General features: G+C 43.7%; 1 protein-coding gene across 8 annotated transcripts in view; it reads right to left on the reverse strand.

The window, feature by feature from the left end:
• CHST8 (carbohydrate sulfotransferase 8) overlaps positions 1-15,330 on the reverse strand; it is a 179,771-nt gene extending 164,441 nt beyond the window's left edge. For 3 of the 8 annotated variants that reach the window (XM_085072077.1, XM_085072080.1, XM_085072079.1), the window contains exon 1: positions 14,921-15,102. The gene's annotated coding sequence lies outside the window, so the exon portion shown is untranslated. Of the gene's footprint in view, positions 1-14,920; positions 15,103-15,163 lie in introns of those variants that run through there. The other 5 variants (XM_085072083.1, XM_085072082.1, XM_085072076.1 and 2 more) reach the window with 3 other exon arrangements.
• Positions 15,331-18,427: the final 3,097 nt, after the last annotated feature.

Here is an 18,427-nt window from a genome sequence, read left to right on the forward strand (position 1 = left end):
AGAGGATGATACCTTTCAAGGCTCTGTACAACAGCTAGAAGCCACAGTTGCTCATTAGGACCAGTCCCTCTAAAACATGATTTTGTAGTGTTAGTGGTTTTTTCTGGCTCTTTTACCACAAGTTACAATTTCATTTTGGAGAAGGTGTTTGCTTTCATAACATTCAAGGTGACTCTAGGACAAGACCTAGAGCAAGTGAGAGGCTTTGCCATACTTTGACTGATTCAAGGTCAAGCCTGTGGGAGACTTATCCTGTCTCTGCCACCCCGAATGCTGTAAACTGTTCCCATCCTCCTTAGTGTCCCTGAAAGGACACTTTAACAGCCAGGCATCCTTCTGCTCTCCATGAATCCTTTGGGGCATGGATGCCAGCTCCTCTTTCAGCTCATCTGGCTTCTTCTCACTCTAATATTTAAGTCTCAGCTCTAGGTCTCAAATTTATACCTTCCTCTCACACTCTTTCCCCGCTTTGCCTCATGCCTGTTGCCTCATCAGGGCCTCCTCGCACTGCCCAGATCCCTCTTTTCTTGCCGAAAGCAGGTGCACATTGTGCTGTCTTTGCCTGATTTTATTTAGCATGTTTTTCAGTCAGTGTGGGGGCTGGGAATGGATATGCCGGGAGCAATGTCAGAGACGGGAGGTCAGGAGAGGCAAAACCAGTTAATGGATTGGTGTCTTACCATGGACCATGTGCTCCTTGGCCTCTCCCTGCCCTCTTTCACCCTGCTTCCCTGGGTTTTGGACCATGGCTCATGCTGAGGGCCCAAACAGGCTAAGCCATTCCTGTCATCTGCTGAAGGATGGCGAAGACCTTTGTGTTCCCATTGCACGGACAACTGAGCTGGGATGGCCAATTTTTAAACAATTAACTAAGAAAAAGGTGGTACTTTGGTGCAAATGGGGTGGAGATGGAGATAAGAGGCTCTTGTTCTTGGGGACAGACAGGAAATACAGCTTTCCAAATCAGTTTATTTTGCTAATGATTCACCACAGAATTTTACCTTCCGTTTCTGAATGTTGTCAGCACACATGGACAAAAGATACGGTATTTTGGTACATTGTAATTAGACCAGCCACAAAATATTAGAATCCAAATCATATCCAACAATCATGTGATTATATGGTGAACCTGCATAGCACAAGATCCTCCGTGCCATGCTCAGCCCTTGACAGAGCTCTCACAAGCAATGTGAGTGATGAGCTCCTATTTAGGAGCTGGCAAATTTGTGTGGATCAATGATTATTAAAAAGAAACTGTCATTAAAGAAGGCAGTTCAGTGCAGTATCTTCTAGAAGCTGTCAATGTCTCTGGTGGGAAAATTAAAATAAAGTTGACTAACAACACATATTTCAAACATTTTGAATTTAATAATTAACTAAAAGACAGAAGCAACAGCCCATTTCCAGAGTGCATTTTGGTGTCCATTAAAAACACTGATTGTCTAAAAAGCAATTACTTCATTGTAATTCTTGCTGAGGCTTATTCTGATCTTTCATTTATTAAGTGTTTTATGAACTATTTGTTGGTTTTGGTTTTGGTTTTTTCTTTAAGTGAGGGTAGCAACTGATTAAACATCTGAAACATTACTCTAAACTTTAAAAAAAATCCAAATGTTTTGTTTTGATACTTATAAGAAAAAGAGTAATCTTTGGATTGGAAATTATTTTTAATTTTGAAGATTTCTGTTTCAGTGATAAAAATGAAACACTCAAGTTGTCTTTTGGACATACCTGAAGCAATTCTTCCCCCTACTAATTTTGGTTCAACCACTGAAAAGAAAAACTATTCAGAGTCCAGTTCTTCTGGCAGGAATGAGTTCTGCAGATGTTACTTGTTCACTAGGTATTGTTCTGTGAAGCTGCCATGCCTCTGCTGACACAGAGTGAGGTGAGGCACCAGTGAAATTGGCAGTATTGCTATGAATAGGTATTTATCAAGTAAAAAGATCAGAGATATTTTAGAAAGTCTGCCCTGTCCTTTAGATCAGCAATCCTCATGTGCATCGCTATTATTAGTTATTGGAGGGTTTTTTCCAATAAGTCAATGTAGAACCAAAATTTAGTTATTTTAAAAACAATTTTATTTCAGGCATTCTTTTACTCATGCTTTTTCAGAACTGAGACCCTAATTGCAAACCCACTGGAAGCCCAGAACAAGAAAATCCAGTGGTTTCACAGAATAAAGGAGTAAGCAAAACAAGGCACTGGCAGCGAGTGCTGGGGGAGTACAAGGAAGAAGCTGGAGAAGCACTGTTAGCTGGATGAATTGTTGTGTTTTACAAGGGACACCATTAGTACCAGGCTGTACACAGGCATCACAGGAAATGGAACATGCGCGGAAACCTAATCCTGAGCACATCCACAGAACCAAATGTGCTACGGTATAGGAGGCTGTTTCTGTCTTTTAGATCTTTGATATGGTTAGAAATTTTAATATGGCCTCATTTTAAAAATTTAGGTTTGAATTTCTCCCTTCTTCTCAACCTTCCTGTTGCTCTGGGGGAGCTGCAATTCTTTCACCATACAATGATCTCACTCCCAAGCATGATCTCCTTTTCCATGACAGGATACAACCTTTTCCTGAGGCTTTTGCATTTCGTATTTGTCAGGTGTAGATTTGTTATAAACTTTAGGGAAAGCAGCAAGGTAAAAGATGCAGTACTGTTTGGTGGAGGCTGGTGCTGGCTGAGCCCCAGGATCGGCTGGGGACAGCTTAGGGCAAGGTGGGCTGGAACTAGCAGGTCCCGTGGGATGCTGAGCTGAGACAGGGGCAGATTCGTCAGTACAGCCAAATCATAGTATCCAAGTTGGATAAAAATAATTTACATGGAGCATTTATACTTTCCCTAAACTGAATTTCCTTCCCAAGAATTTTGTATTTCACGACAAGTTTTAAAACTGAGATTTTTTTAATCTTAAAAATACCCTAAACTTAGAACTTCCCATAGGAGAGAAATTCATATTTTGGTGATAAAGCAGAGGAAACTCTGCTAACTGGAGAAACTGAATGTCTGGGGACAGGTAGCTTATTGTACTTTCCAAAATGGCAGAGGTCCATACACATGGCACAGGGATAATCCTGAGGACTGTCCTCCCCGCTGTGTTACCTGTGCAGAAGCTGCATCAAACTCATGCAAGGCTTTTGCAGCAAACAAAATTTGACGTTAGAAGCCTTCACAACCAGTTGCCTACTTTGCTCTTACTGCATTCTATTGATACGTTGGCAGCAAAATGGGGAGTTACTTGGTATGTTTTCATTTGCAAAATTAAATTTGGAGAGGAGAGAGGTAATTTTGTAAAGCAGACCAATAGAAAAAAAATGGCCCTTCCAGGAAAGAAAATATAGCTAAGTGGGGGATGTGCATGTAAATCAATACAAATAACAGCCATCTAAAACCATGATGCTGTGTATTTCTAGCAACCAAACTTCAAAAGAAGATGAAAACAAAGGAGAACAATGATATGTAGATTAGAGAACATAACATGTGGAGAGGCTGAGAAAGCCAAATTCATAGAGTCCAGTGAAAGAGATAGCTCAGGGTGAACATGACCACAGTTGATCAATATCAAAGTAACAACAGACATGAAGGAAGTTATTCACAGTCTCAGCAAATTGCAGGGCAGGGAGCAACGGCCTGAAGTTAAGAAAGAAGTTTAGCTGAGATATTAGAGGGGAAAAGAAGCCCTGAGAAAAGAAAGTAGCAGGGCAGTTGAATAGCCAAACAGGGAAAATGCCCAGTGTGGCATAACTGCCAGGCTTCTGCAGCCAATGAGATGGCGTATGGCTGGAAAAAGCAGAGAGGCTTTAATCAGGCTCACAAGAGCCAGCTCAGATGGAACAAATACTCTGAGGTCTCACAGGCTCTGCTCCACCTAATGGCACACAGTGCTATACGGAACCACGAGGCAGAGCTGCTGCTTTGAATTAGTCCGGGTTCTTCCTCTGATGCTCTGTTACATACTTCCTTTATCCATCATGCACACTCCCTTCCCATCCAAATGTGGATGAATTGCACACAGTCCCCTCTTACTGAGCTCAGCTTTCTGTCCTGCTAACAAGAGGTGTCAGGAGAACTGCAGGAAGAAGTAGCAGTTGTTACTAAGTCAAGGCCAGCCTAGAGGGCTGCTGATATGATGGATTATAGAAGGAACTCTCAAAGTCACTTAAGTATGAGGAGCTGGAGGTTTGCATGAATAATGCCAATGATCATACAAAAACCTTTGCAACACTGAAAAGTTGGAGGAAACCGCTGTGTCTGTTCAGAGCACTGCAAAAGCCAACACTGACTCGTTTCCATTGAAAGAATGAGGAGATTGCTAGGGCTGAGCAGGAATTTGCAAAGAAAAGACTATTCCTGGAGGAAATTATGAGCTCTGGTGGTGGGTACCCTCTGCAAAAGCTTTCCCTTACTACTTCTTTGCCCTGGAAATGCATGGTAATGGGGTTAGCCAGGTTGGGGGTTAGGCTGATATTGATTCTTTAACATGTGAGAGAAAGGTGTTTCTAACACACACATCATGCTTTGTAAGGTGTGCTAATAATAAACAATAGCAAGTTTGTAGACCAGAAGACACCCTGGAGATGGGATTCAGTTGCTCAGAGGAGCGTGGGAGGAAGCAGGAAGGCTGCTGCTACCCATGGGCATGAGGCTCCTGCAGTGAAATGATGCACCATTATCACAGAGCTCACTGTTGGCTGGCATCTAGTCAACTCCCGGGCACACAGCAACCAGCACCCAGGGTGGTTTACAGCACAATTAGAGCTACTGCCAGAATAAATACTCAGTGTAGAGCACAGAAACCTCTCCTAAATACTGCCTGTTGCCCTTTCCCGTGGGGGCACCGTTGCTAAGGTCTCTGCACACACAGCACCGCTGCCTAAAGGCCTTTCCACACAGCTCACCTGTGGGCGCTGCCCACGATTGTAATAATTTCATCGTAATTGTGTTACAAGTGAAGCAAAAAAGCCTAACAAATCTCTGCTGAAGTTCTCCAGTTGAGGGCCACCATTTTTAGACTGGTCCAGGGAGCTGATGAATGTTTTGCCAGTGGTATCTTGGTGATGAGCATCTAGAAAAGGGAGTTTCTTGGGTTTGCTGGTTTATTGTTTACAAAGAAGTACTTCACATAATTACTTTCTGATATCTTCACAACAGGTAATAGGACAAGCCCTTCAAAAGAGATACAACTGGGATACAACTGGGATACAACTGAACAGAGAAGGTCCATTTGTGGTAAATGCCAATCACTAAAAATGTTAGATGAAATACTTTGTAGACCAAATAAAAAAAATGAAGAGTTGTTTTTCTTTGGTTTCAAAGCTGAATCCATGTAACTTGTTTTGCAGAAAATCCATAGCAGTTACTGGTGAAATAGCAAATCCAAAAGACTTTTAAAATCATTACTTTAAAATTTTTAAAAATACTTTTAAAAATCATTGTTTTAAAAGTCATCCCTTTTCGTTTTAAGATTATTTCCCATCCTAAGGAATCCAGATAGGTAAGTACAAAAAAGTACTTTCAGAAGGTATATCCTTGAAAGATCCGGAAAGAATAAAGAAACAAAAGAGCTACACAGGTCTGCTGTACCTTCCTCTAAATTGCTTTCTTTCGCTAACTTTGCTAAAACAATTGCAGCTACCTACATGAGCTCAAAAATTGGTATTTCTGAATAGCTCTTTAACTGAAGGGAACTGCAATCATTCTGAAGACATGTCTCTGTTGCAATCTATAATGAATGTAATCTTCAAGGGGCAATAATTTCTCTCAATTACTCAATTTTGCTGTTAAAAGTGGCGTGTGTTATAATCTGGGTTGTCAGCTCCTCTGGCCATGAACACACACATTTCTCAGTAAAGCATCTTAGGCACCCTCAGTATACTATCAATAAGATCAGTAATAATGTTAAAACTTTTTTAAAATTTAATTGCATGTTAACACAATCTTCAAAGTTATTTTTTTAATATAAATACATAGGGCAAAACAGCTGTTTGGAGATCTCCAATTACAGCTGTTTTGTGGCTGTCTCTACGGAAAATGCCTTTGGCTAATATAATTTAAACCTCTTCTGTGAGTGAATTTCATGCTTTGAAGCTAGCTAATATTTTCTGTCATTTAAGAACAATGTTCCATGATTTGCTCCTAATAGTAAAAAACAGAAAATGAGCACTCCCCTGTGCTGCTGCTCCCACCTGCCCGTGTGCCAGAGTACTGCCCTGGATTTCCCAGGAGCTGCCCTGCTGCTGCCATGTGCTGGCTGGGAAGGGGGCAAGGACTCTGGGACACCGCTTTTGCAAACAGTGCTGGAGCTGGGAGAACTTCACTGTGCAGTCCCAAGGTCACAGCCAGAACTGGGAAGGAGAACCATAAATTACAAAGTCCTGGACTGCAGCCAAGCCCCTGGGAAGCTGCATTTAGCATATCATTCTCTAAGCAGCAGGTTGAAACCTTAACTCCCTTTCAGACAGAATTTGAATGGAATTTGTTATAAGAACACTCTGATTGAAATATCACCAACTGACTTTCCATGACAACTCAGAAATGGGTTGCAATTGTGGGGGGATCCTCTTCCAACCAGCCCAAAATGATGATGAGGATGGTAGAGCCCTATCAAATATTTATGAAAACCAGATGAATTTCTGTGCTAGCAACATTCTGCTACTATAACAGAGACCTCAGATAAACTCCTGACATTACCCTGAGCTGAGATTTCTCCCACTGTAAACCAAAGGTAGAATAACAGATTATAGTATTTTGAAGTAAAAGTGCTGCAACACAGGTTAATAACAATGTATTAGAAGAACATAGTGCAGATAAGTGTGATAATTTGTTGTTTATAGATACAACATACAGGCTGCCATCAGTGCTGTAGCTCTCCTGTGTAAGGTACAGAATAGAAGAAGTTTACGTGAGCTGTAGAGTCACACATGTTACGTACATTTACAACATCTAATGCTGTGGGGATACACTGAGACCTCCAGAAGTGCCAGCATACACAAAACAATGTGGGCAGTGCTATTCCAAAGTATTAAACAATTACAGTTTTTATGAGAAAAGGATGAATTAATTAATTCAAGGATTCAAAAATAACTCTAGATTTTAAATGTTGAAAAAATGAAAAAAAAATTTAAAAAGAAATTGTTTATGTAAATTTTCTGTATCATAAAATCTCTGCACCTTGCTGGCACACCAATAACTCCCAGACTGGTATTTAAAGAAGTGATATAATACTACTTCCTGTCTCAGTGGGAAGAGGGGAGTCTTGAAAGGAAATCACCTCCCCCTATTCTGTAAAGGAAGAATACTGGCATTAAGTGCTGAAACAGCTGCCATCCTTCATCTTGGCACTAAGTTAGGTGACGGAAAGAAGTGAAGAGATGCTGGAGAGTTTGGGGAGCACTGTGTGAAGGCAGACGGTTCAGTAGTTTATTGGACAGCAGCTTCCTTAGGTAGATCATACAACCATAACTAATTGGCAGATGTGAACTATTTTGCTAGTAAGTTATAAGTGATTCATTAAAGCATTGTCACAGGGCGTCGGTATTATTGGAAGAAACACTAACAATGTGATCTGAATTGCCTTTGAGAAGAAAAGCCAGAGAAGTAATAAATTCATTTCTGTAGCTGAAGAGGGAAGTTTTTGGATGTGAGTGTGATAAAGTATACTTTCTGGGAAAGCTGGGAAAAAGCATGTAAGTATTTGTAAAATATTTTGGAGATGGCAGGGAAGGAACTTTCCATAGAACTGGTGGATGTGGAAATCTGTGTTGGATGGAATAAGTTCTGTGGACTGGGGGATGGAAGGATGAAATAATAATTGCTCATGCTCTGCCTTACACCCAGTGCTGTGATAACCCACAGATGAACAGGTTTTGATCACTGCAGATTAGGACAGGATTCTCTCTTCTGTTACTTAAGAAACCAGGCAAATACATTTCTGCCACAATAGAGGGGCTGCGTTCTGTTGCTTGCCCTTCTCTGAGCTTTTGGCATCTGCTCAGATGAAGAAAATAGCTCCTCTTCTGAGCTGCAATACAAAGGGGAGATTCATGGCATCATCCTGTCTATGTGCCTGCAGACTCACATGCTTTACTGACCAGGATGCTACTTGTACAGTTTCTTTCTTTACTTCCTAGATCTTTTCACAAATGGATTTTGTGATTCCTGAGAAATGAAAAGTCCAAAGGTTCACAAAACAGCAATCTGTCTGCTTTTCTGCCAATGAAAGAGCAACTTAGCTTTTACCCCTCCTTATGAACTAGTCTAACTTCTGATGCACCCTTTAGATTTCTGAACTTATTTTTACTAATTCAGCTCATACTGATTTATATGCTTTAAGCAGATCAAGCGGCTCATGCAAAAAAACCCTATTAAACTATATTAAATAATTATTTATGTAACATCTTCTATTAAAGAACTTAAAAGCAACACAAAAATTAATCGATCTTCTTTGAGCGAAGTAGTATCCCATTTCAGGACATAAAAATGAAGGCATATTAAATCACGTATTCAAACATAGGTGCCTGAAGTCAGTCATCTAAATATACACGTCTCCAGCTAACTACTGCTGTGATTCTCCCAGCTCAGAAGAGGATTGGGTCTTCATTTGAGGACCACACTCAATAGAAGGAGAAACCAACCTCTCTCAAACTGTTTCTGTCCAGGCTTTAAAGGAATCCAAATTTAAAGATCGGGATCTCTTGCAGCTTTGACTAAATAAGCAACTGTTATAAAATTAAGCAACTTTTATTTAGCTGCTAGCTTTAAGTGGATGTCAGATCACAGGCACTAAAGTTCAAAAAGCACTCAGAAAGTTTATGCAATTGACCTGGCCACCTTTCCCAACATAAGTAATTAGTGTTCTCTCAAGTATTGCTATTTCCTTAACATTTCCTGACTTTCACGAGGTTCGTTGCTGTATGAATGGGGTTTGGCAGATCAGGCCCTAGTAGATTTTATCACGGTTGTGCTGCTCCTTGGCAGCACTGCAGGCTGCATCAAGTCCCCTCCTGCCTCCTGTCTTCATCCCAGGCACAGCCGCCAGTCCTCTCTCCCAGGACACTGACTGGCACTTCCAAAAGAGGGAGGCTTCTTTCTGATGAAGACTGAAAGTACATTTATGGATACTCTGATGCACATTTCAAATCAAGTGTTTTAAGGCTGGTGAAATAATTGCCAGGTTTGCATATTTAATAGACCTTGAGCTATGAGCATTCCCCAAAAATGCCTCGTTAATACTGGTCTGACAGTGAATTGGCACAGTGTTGAACTCCGATACATCAAATTAGCATTGATTTGCAAAATTCTACTGAAAGGTTTCTTAAAACCTGCGAGGTTCTGAAATCAATTTAGGAGAAGAGGGTCTCTCCCCCCCACTGCCTTTTTAAAAGCCTTTTCTATTTCCTTACTAGAAGTCTAAGGGCTTTCCTTCAAAAATGCTTTAGAAATTATAATTATTTTCAAACTTTGCATCATTGTTCAAGAGTGAACAATTCCCTTTGGCATCTTTCTTCACGGTATGATGAAAATCCTCTCTTGCTGGGTCAGGAGTGGAGCTGTGGCCACACTGTGCCCAGTCGAGGTGCAGCTGGACTCTGCACAGATAATGAGTGTTTGATATTCTGGGATGCAGGTGCTCCACTACCTCCAGCGGATGGCTAACAAATTCCAGGTGGGATTTGAAGGAACTGGCACTGCCCGATTACATTCCTCTATGGCTTCAGTCCTGGCAACTTCAACAGCTTCCCCTCTCCCTGCACAGTGTTAATACAGCTGCACTCAGTGGACCTGACGGTGCTGGAACACCCTCAATAAACAGAGGAGAGCTGCCAGACTCTGCTCTCTGAAGGGTTCAGGGCTCTGCTGCAGCCTCATCTCAGCCTGCCAGTGCCAGGGTTTGTTAACCTCCCTGGCACAGCCTCTGCTCAGGGGCTGCTGGGGCACTGCCCAAGCCTGGCCACAGCCTGCCAGAAACGGGAAGAGTTTGAAGGAGGCTTATGCTGCCAGAGGGGAAATTCTCCAGGGTAGCCTTGTCCTGGCTGGCATTAGCTCACTTTGCTTCCATTTTGCTCTATGGATTTTCAAGAGCTATGATAGAAGAGCGTATATTGGAACAAAAGTATTACGATATAATGGTGACATTTTTCTCCAGAATTTTTATCTTCATCTAAACAGGGATATAAATGGTAGGGTAATATTCTGGTATCTGTAACAGACATTTCCTTGAAAGTGTGCTGTCACAGCTGTTGAAATGTTTTACCAGCAAAAGTCGTGCAATACCACCTGTGACAGAGGCTTGTGACACTGGTTTTATCCCTTGAAAGAATGAGAAAAGGGAACAGACTGTTTAATGGTTATTTTCTGTTAGGGATGTATGCTGTGGTGTGGTTACCATGAGGTTGCACAGGCCAGCAGCTGGTGGCTCCAAAAATGGCACTACCAGACCTGGAAGGTCATCCCCAGCATGGCAGGGAGCGTGCTGCAACAGTGTCCTGCCTTGTTCCAACCTTTCTCAGCTGTCTTTGCTCTCTGCTCTTCCCCAGAGGAATGCTGTGAAGATGAAATCCTGCTGCCCCCTGACTCTTCTCATGGCCTGTGTTTCACTGCTGAAGCTACAGTTCCAGGTTTCAGTGGTGGCACCAGTAGTGGAGCCTGTGCCTGCAGAAATTTCCCTGCAGAGTGGCTGCTCCAGCTCCCACTGGACTGCCATGGTTGTGCCTCACAGATACAGAAAACTCCAGGAAATATCTGTGGGACCTTGTCTGTTTGTGATTGTCCCCACCAGCTCCCACTCAGCATCAGAAACTGGAGGCTTAAGGTGCTGCACCTGTGGTTCAGCTGAAGCCAGACAGAAATGTCGGCTGCTGTGTAATGACTAAGTCTCGCATGCTTATTGCTCCTATCAGTTAGAGCTCTTAATCACTTTGTGCTGTTTCATCCTATACCATGAATTCATTTCAAGCTGTGAAATTCACCATTTTTGCCATGACTAATTTGTGAAATCTGCCACCTTCCTCTGCGGTTCACATTGTGCCCTAGTTAGGCATCATCTGTCTGATTAGAGAAATCTGTGATTTGTTTCTTGCAGTTGAGCCAATACAATTTCATTCCCTTCCTTTCTTCTCCTTGAACTCAACTGTGATTTTATGGTTGCCCATGCCCTTGGATGTGCCAAGGCTGGAGTGGTGTGGAAGCCACCTCTGCTGGGGCTCCCACACAGGGAGTCCTGGCTCTCCTCCTCTACAGAACATATGTGTAGGGGCTCAGCCTGGGGCTTTGACTCTGGCCCTGGTTAAAGCTACCCCAGGTCTGTTATGTTTACCATCTAACTAGATTTCTCCAAGTCTGGTTGCTGCAATATTTTGGAAAACATTTCCCACCTGCCTTGCCAGTGCCTTGTTTCATGATACATTCATCTGTTACTCTTTATATTGAACGTTCCTGGCATTACTAAATGCTATAAATATACCCAGTATACCATAAAAATACACAGGCAGATGACTGGTCTTGCCTACAAGAAATACTATGAATTTTTAATTTTTTTCACATGCTCTGTGCAAAATCCAGAGGGTGCTTGAGGAACATCTCATAACCAAATTGGGTCCTAAATTCCTACTTCTCACTGATTAGTTAGTGCCTAAAAATATTTTCCCACACTCTTAATGTCTTAATTGTTCCTTGAAGATGTTGCCAGCTCATCCACTCTTTTTTGCAACGTCTTATAAACACAGAGAAACATTATTTTAGTATTTCTCTCACTGAAATACAGTGATAAATTGTTTTCTTTTAAGATCAGTGGGAACAGAATAATGGATTTGCAGGAGAGCTTATTGACTTGCTCTTGCCAAAATGGAGTCCTGACATGAAGTTCAGAAGGATCATGAGATGCCTTGGAAACTCCTCATGCTCCTTATTTTTGATGGTAATGCTGATGGGTTTGGGCTACAGAATTTTACAAGATAATGATAGGAAAGCAAAAGAAAACTTCCCTCCCAGCTCTTATTTTTACCATAACTTTTCTTTCCATCTCTCTTCCCATATTCTGTCTCTTTTTACCAGTTTCACTCAAAGTTAATCACCTCCCTGTCTGAAAAACGATCATGTGAATAAGATCAATAGCATGATTTCTCTTAGCAGATAAATAAATGGACAAATCTCTGAGAATCCCTGGCTGTAATTAACCCTTTATCAAAATCCCAGATGAGGAAGTTCAGGAACATCCCAAGCACAAGTTCATTACTTTGTCCAGCTATCAGAAAAGCTAATGGGCCTGATCCTGCTTCTGCCCACACAGTTCATAAAATTTCTCTGAATGACTTTGAGAGCAGGATTGTGCTCTCAGCACCCCATGTCCTCCTCTGTGTTTGCTGCATCCAGCACAGCAATCTCACAGCCCTACCAGTCCAAGCCACTCACTCACCCCCACTGTAGACTAATCAGATGGCAATAAAAGCTTTTACTGTGCCATCCTGTTTGTGCTCAGCAGAAACATAAAAAGCATATTAGAAAATGGATTTTTGGCATTACTTGTGAGCAAAGAACATTATACTGAGTAGAGATAAGGTGGTTTTTTTCAAGCAAAAGAATTCTATTTTAGTCTTTTAAAAGTGCCTGGAAGATGCTGAGCAAAGCCCCATGGACACACTTTTCAAATACCATAAGGCAAAGAGTAGTTACTGAATCTCTTCAGTCTTATTAGCTTACATAAACATAAAAATCTGAATAATGTTTAAAAAGCTAAATTCTCCAGATAATCCATAATCAGTAAATGTTCATTACTGAGATGTAGCAAATATGCATGAGATTTCCTTGGTGGCATTTTGGTTGCATGATTTAAAATGTGTAGAAAAGCCTTCTCCATGTGGGGCTGGACAGAAACTTCTACAGACTCCTGAGGTCATTCAGCCACAGCATGGACCTTCCTGGTCCCCTTCAGGAAGGAGCAGGAGGAAATCAGAATTCACCGTCTTGTGTTACAGGTCTGGTGATTTATAAATAAATCATCCCCACAGGATGATTGATGTCTCCATATAAATAATTAAGTCTTGACCTTATGTTATGACACCTGCTAAATTTTTTGGCACTTGAGAGTGCTAAATGTTTTGCTCAGGAGAGATCCTTGGCTCTGGATAAATAAAGGTGGGACTGGATTCAAGGGGGAGGGGGAGAAAGGATTTTGTTTACCCTCATTTTGTTCTGTTTGATTCCATCAGCTAATTGACGATGATTATTAATCTCTGTTGCCATCTACTCTATGGCATTATTCCTGCCTGTGATCGCTGTTGGAAAGTTTGCTCCATTAGAAGCAGACTTAGATTGGATTTCCAGTAGCCAGAGTTTCCCAGAGCTCCCCCAAATCATTGTGTTACCTAGTCCAGGCACCTTACAATTATCTTTGTTTGCGATTTACTTCATTTGGTGGCAGAGCTCCAGTTGCTTGGGTGACACTGTCATTATGCTCAACCAGGCTAGGTAGCAGGTGTTAGCAAAAGTTTAATTTGGAAGCTCATGAATTCAAAATAAGAGCTTAACGGTTATCCCCAACACAGAGAGCTGCTGTGGCCTGAGCCTGGAAAAGAGAAAATCCCAGGGACATGAAAGGAATTTATGAGATACCAAGCATCTGACAAAATGAAATCTTCTTGGGATAAACTGGATATACCTTTTTTGTCAAATGGTGAGCATTATTAATAAACAATACTGATTTAACAGTGGCATTTCTGATTTTCATTTCTAAGACTGTTCAGGTTTACTATTCACCCTCTCTCCCTGGTACTGTAGATACAGCCTATTCTCTGAAGAGCTGCAACTTTTAAATCTTGCGATAAAGTATAAGAATTTCATGGTAGGTGTCTTAACATGAAAAAAAGGGCATCTTTAAGCATGTTAATCTATATGCAACACAAGTCAGCTACAGACAGAAAGCAACATTATAATACAATTACAATAAGGGGTTTTCCTAACCCCTGAAAAAGGTTAAAAAACTAAGAAAACAGCTATGACTGGGTATCACATCATTCCTGGCTACTTCTACAGCCAGCACTCGGGATTCCCAGACGTCAGCAGGATGCTGTCCGGTTGCCCATCACTAGCACACAAGGGCGAGCATACTTGCGTAAATCATTCTTTGCTGTATGTTTGCCGTGGTTTGAATATACCCGTTCCGGAGCGCTGGATGAGGCATAAAGGGGCATTGCAAGGTCCGAGCTGCCAGTGTGGCCGAGGAGGGGCAGGGGATTCGGGACGTGCCGAGAAGAATTCCTGCGGAAGAGCAGCGCCCAAAGCAACGCCCTGCTCTCTAAGGATAACTCCAGAAATTAAAAAGTGCTTTCGTGTCCCCTCCTACCGCTCCTGCTCGCATACACGGAACTCGGGGTGAACTGGGTTTCCAGTCTGGGGAGACACCTGTATTTATCAACTAGTTTGCTTTGGATCCCGTTATTTCGGTTGCAGAAACCCACGCAGGACTCGTACCCACGAGGGTTCAGCTCGGCGAAGCAGCCGGTTCCATCCTCACCTGGGCTGGGTCCCGGTCCCGGTGCCGGTGCCCCCCGGGCCCAAGCGGGGCTGGGCCGGCCCCGCCCGCCTGCCAAGGGAGGGAAGCGAGCTGGGGCGGAGGGGACGCGCCGCAGCCCCGGGGCGACCCGCACCTCTCCCGGCCCCGAGCGCTGCCGCTCCACCCCACAATTAGCGGCACCGTCATTACGGCGCCGTGAGCCGGAGAGCAGTGAGCCGGGAGAGCAGCCCTGAGGTGAGGGGGTCGCGCCGCCGGAAATGAGGAGGGGGCACTGGACGAGGGGCCCCAGCGCGGCCCCGTCGCAAGTTTGGTCACTTCTCCGAAGTGATGCGGGGAAAAGTTAGGGAGCGGCCGGGGGATGCGGAGATCCGGGTGGCGAAAGGGGAAAGGGGGTCTCTCCACTGACCTGCGCCGCGGCCGCGCCGCCTCCCGCGCTCGCTCAGCGCATCCTCCCCGCCGCTCCCGCCGCCGCCCTGCGCGCCGCAGCCGCGGCTCCGCGCCCGCGATCCTCGGCGGGGAGGAGAGAGTAAAGCGGGACAGCCCGCCCGGAGACGGGAGGCCGCCGCCCCCCACTCCGCCTCCCGCCTCCCGCCCCGCCGGCCCCGGCCCCGCTAGCGGCCGCGACCGCCGCCCCGCGCCCAGCGCGCACCTCCGGGAGCAGGTGCGGCGGCCTCCGGCGGGGAGCGCTCCCGGTCCTGTCGCGCTCCCGGCGCATCGTCCCTCTCCGCGGCGCGGGCGTGGTCGGCCGGGGCCGCCGCCTTTCCAGGGGTGCTGTCGCCTCTCAAGTTTGGCACCTTCCGGCGGCGCCGGCCGCCCCTCGCCGCCCCCGCGGCCCACGGATCGTGCATTGTCTGCAGGGCAGTTCGGCGCGGAGCGGGGCGCTGCGGGCCGAGCGTGCCTGTGACCGCCCTGCGCGCTCCCGGCTCCCGCATCCCGAGACTCTGCCCGCGCGGCTCCAAACGGAATATCTTACGCCCCCGGAGGCACTTTGCGGGGAGGGAGGAAAGGTCCCGGGCACGGTGTGGGGGAAGTCTCTGCGCCGCTGCTACCGGGTGTTGTCTGGGAGGAACGGAGAATGGAGGCTCTTCCATATCCTCAATGTGGATACAAGCATCCTGCCGGGCGGCTCCTCCGGGCTGCAAGTGGTATCGTTATAGAATAAAGATGTATTTCGAGATTGTTTGGGAAGATCGGTGACCCATACTTATTCCCAAAAGAAGAAGGTTGTGAACACACACCCCAAGGGCAGATACAGTAGAAGTAATTGGCAGATAATTGAAGTGATGGTGTCCTCGAACAAATTTGAGCAGATACACTGTAACCAGGGCATGGTGGGCACCAAGGTGCCTTGTCTTTAGCCTGGGTATGGACTGTGGGAGTAACTGCTCAGAAGGGGCCTCTTGCACTCTCTGCTGGCTATTTCCCACCCTAAAATACCGAGAGGCTTTTCCGACACCACTGTGCAGCGGAATGAAGAGTCTCATGAGAGCAAAACTAGGGTACGACTGTAAACTCCAAGAATGGCCTCGGTGGCATGCCTGGTTGTTGCTAGTGTAATGAAGTGGCCGTTTAATTAGATTGAATAGTGCCCCCAGAGCCTGGGCATCAAGGGGATGTGCTGGACTCTGCAGCCACTCCTCAGCTTTGGAGCGTGGGTCCCAGCAGCTGCCCTTGCTGCAAGAGAGCCACGGAGCTGAGCTTTGGCAGCCCAGAGGCAGTGGGACTGGGGTTTGCCAGCAAACAAAGCCAGACATGCTGCATTGAACACCCACCACCCACTTTAACCGGATGTTGTGCCTGTACAGCATTAAACGTGTGTCAAGATGAATCCTATCCACAGCCCTCAGAATAGTTTCAGGTATGTCTTATAAATAAACTATGGCGTTTATCCTGTGACTAGATTAGCAGAAATACATTATACTTAGTCTGTTCTCTAGCAATCGATTGTTCTAAGCAGGTGTTATTTATTAAAGTATTGATTAGGGACCCAAGTCTGCCGTCCTTATGCAAACCAGCTCTTTACTGATAGGATGGAATATTTGATTGAGCGTTTTGAAATCAGACTTTTTGTAATGCTATTGTCATAGGAAAAGAAGGTGCACATGACAGCTTTCCAGGGGAAGATGCATTCATGCCACTTGGAGTTCAAAGGAAGAATAACATGGCAAAACTGCAATCATTGCTTTACCTGAGCACCTTCTGTCCTGCTCTCTGTGGTGCATGGTGCATAAGCTCTCACAGAAAATATAATAAGTCTAACTGGGGAAAGTGAGTTACATGCTATAAATGTAAAACCTTCTCGTTGTCTGTTGCTATGGCAGGTGACCAGGGACAACACCATCCCCCAAGGGCCATCTCCTGCTCGCCAGGCATAAGGAACCTTTCCTGCTACATCTGTGGTGGACGCCTTTGTGAGCAGGGTGAGCAGAATTCTGTATTCTTTATTCAGGCTGTATTATGAAAAATGCTTTAAATGGATGACCTTGAAAACAAAGCCCAAACAAGAGTCCTGGCATTAGGTCCATTGACAGCGAGTTCTCTGCCCCACTGCCTGCAGGACTCAAAATTATGTTTTTCTTCAATTTTGGCTCCATTACTTACAAAAGATTCCTGTGAATTTGAAAAATAAGGTATCTTAAACTAACGATTTCTGGGGGTTATTTTTGTATTTGGAGGATTGATTTTTTTTTCCCCTCTCTGTCTCCAGTGGAACAGAAGGCAATGTGAATCCCTTTTGTTTACTTCTTTGTTTCTGCTCCTGACTGCTTAACAACATTAGCAGATATGGCTCTGCTGTAGTCTGGGGCTAGTTAGTGGCTATTACAAAGTTAGGAGGAAGAGCAACAATCCAAAGCCTTGGTTTTGAGAGGGTAGAATGAACTAAAAAGACAGAGAAAATAATATTTTTGTAGAAAAATAATATACATGGCAAATGTGTATGCTAGAAAATAAAGGCTTTTTATTCTGTTATTTCTAGGAAATTAGATTTCCAATTATTTTGATGTTAAAACACGTTAAAGAAAAATGCAATATATTGAAAGGAATCTTCTGTTTTATTAGTTGCATGGACTCAGAGGCTCAAAGTGCAAAGAAGCATCTCAGCATATAATCTAGTAGTGTGATCTAGTGATGCTAGTACTGTGCTTATAATCAGGATTTCTGATTATCATGCATTGTACACTGTCACTTAGAGTCCTATATAGAATCTAGTTTCTTTTACCTTTGCTTAGTCATCAGCAAATGCAATGTATATTTTCAAAATGTTTCCAATGGGAAGATGGAGAACATTTGAGGGTGTGTGAAATTAATTGTAAAATTGCTTTTGGCACCTACATATACGTAAATTGTTTCTGGTGGAAAAGACTGGAAGTTATTTATCTTGGTGATTTGGAGCCTGATATTTATAGCAATGCTGTTTGAATGCTTTAGAAAAAAAAAAAGAAGAAATATTATTTATCCCATCCTGCCAATTATTTGGGAAAAAAGGTCAAATTTTTTTTTACTGTATATGGGAAAGCTTATCTTTTACTGAGTCGTTATTCATCTCTCAGAAAATAGCACAGAGAAAAGTGAAGAGAACATATGGTGTCTTCTATCAGTCAGTCACCATTACTGCTTCCTCACACTATGTCATCACCCCACAAATAGCAAATGAGTGTGAATTTCTCCCTGCTGAAAAAGGAAAGAAAAAACTCGTTAGTACAGCCAAGTAAAAAAAATTAATAAATATTACAATAGCATCAACTGGAACATTATATAAAATATTAATGACAATGAGAATGCAGAGGGAAAACCCTCTAAACTGTCAAACAATAGCATCAAACCTGAAAATGTTGAGCTGGAGCAGAACTCATGAATTTCTCTTGATTTGATAACCAAGCTTGAAATATTGATGGGACACAGTCTCTCTTGC

This window comes from Lichenostomus cassidix, chromosome 11 (genome assembly GCF_008360975.1).
Source record: "Lichenostomus cassidix isolate B80296 chromosome 11, HeHo_3.0, whole genome shotgun sequence".
Lineage (NCBI taxonomy): Eukaryota > Metazoa > Chordata > Aves > Passeriformes > Meliphagidae > Lichenostomus > Lichenostomus cassidix.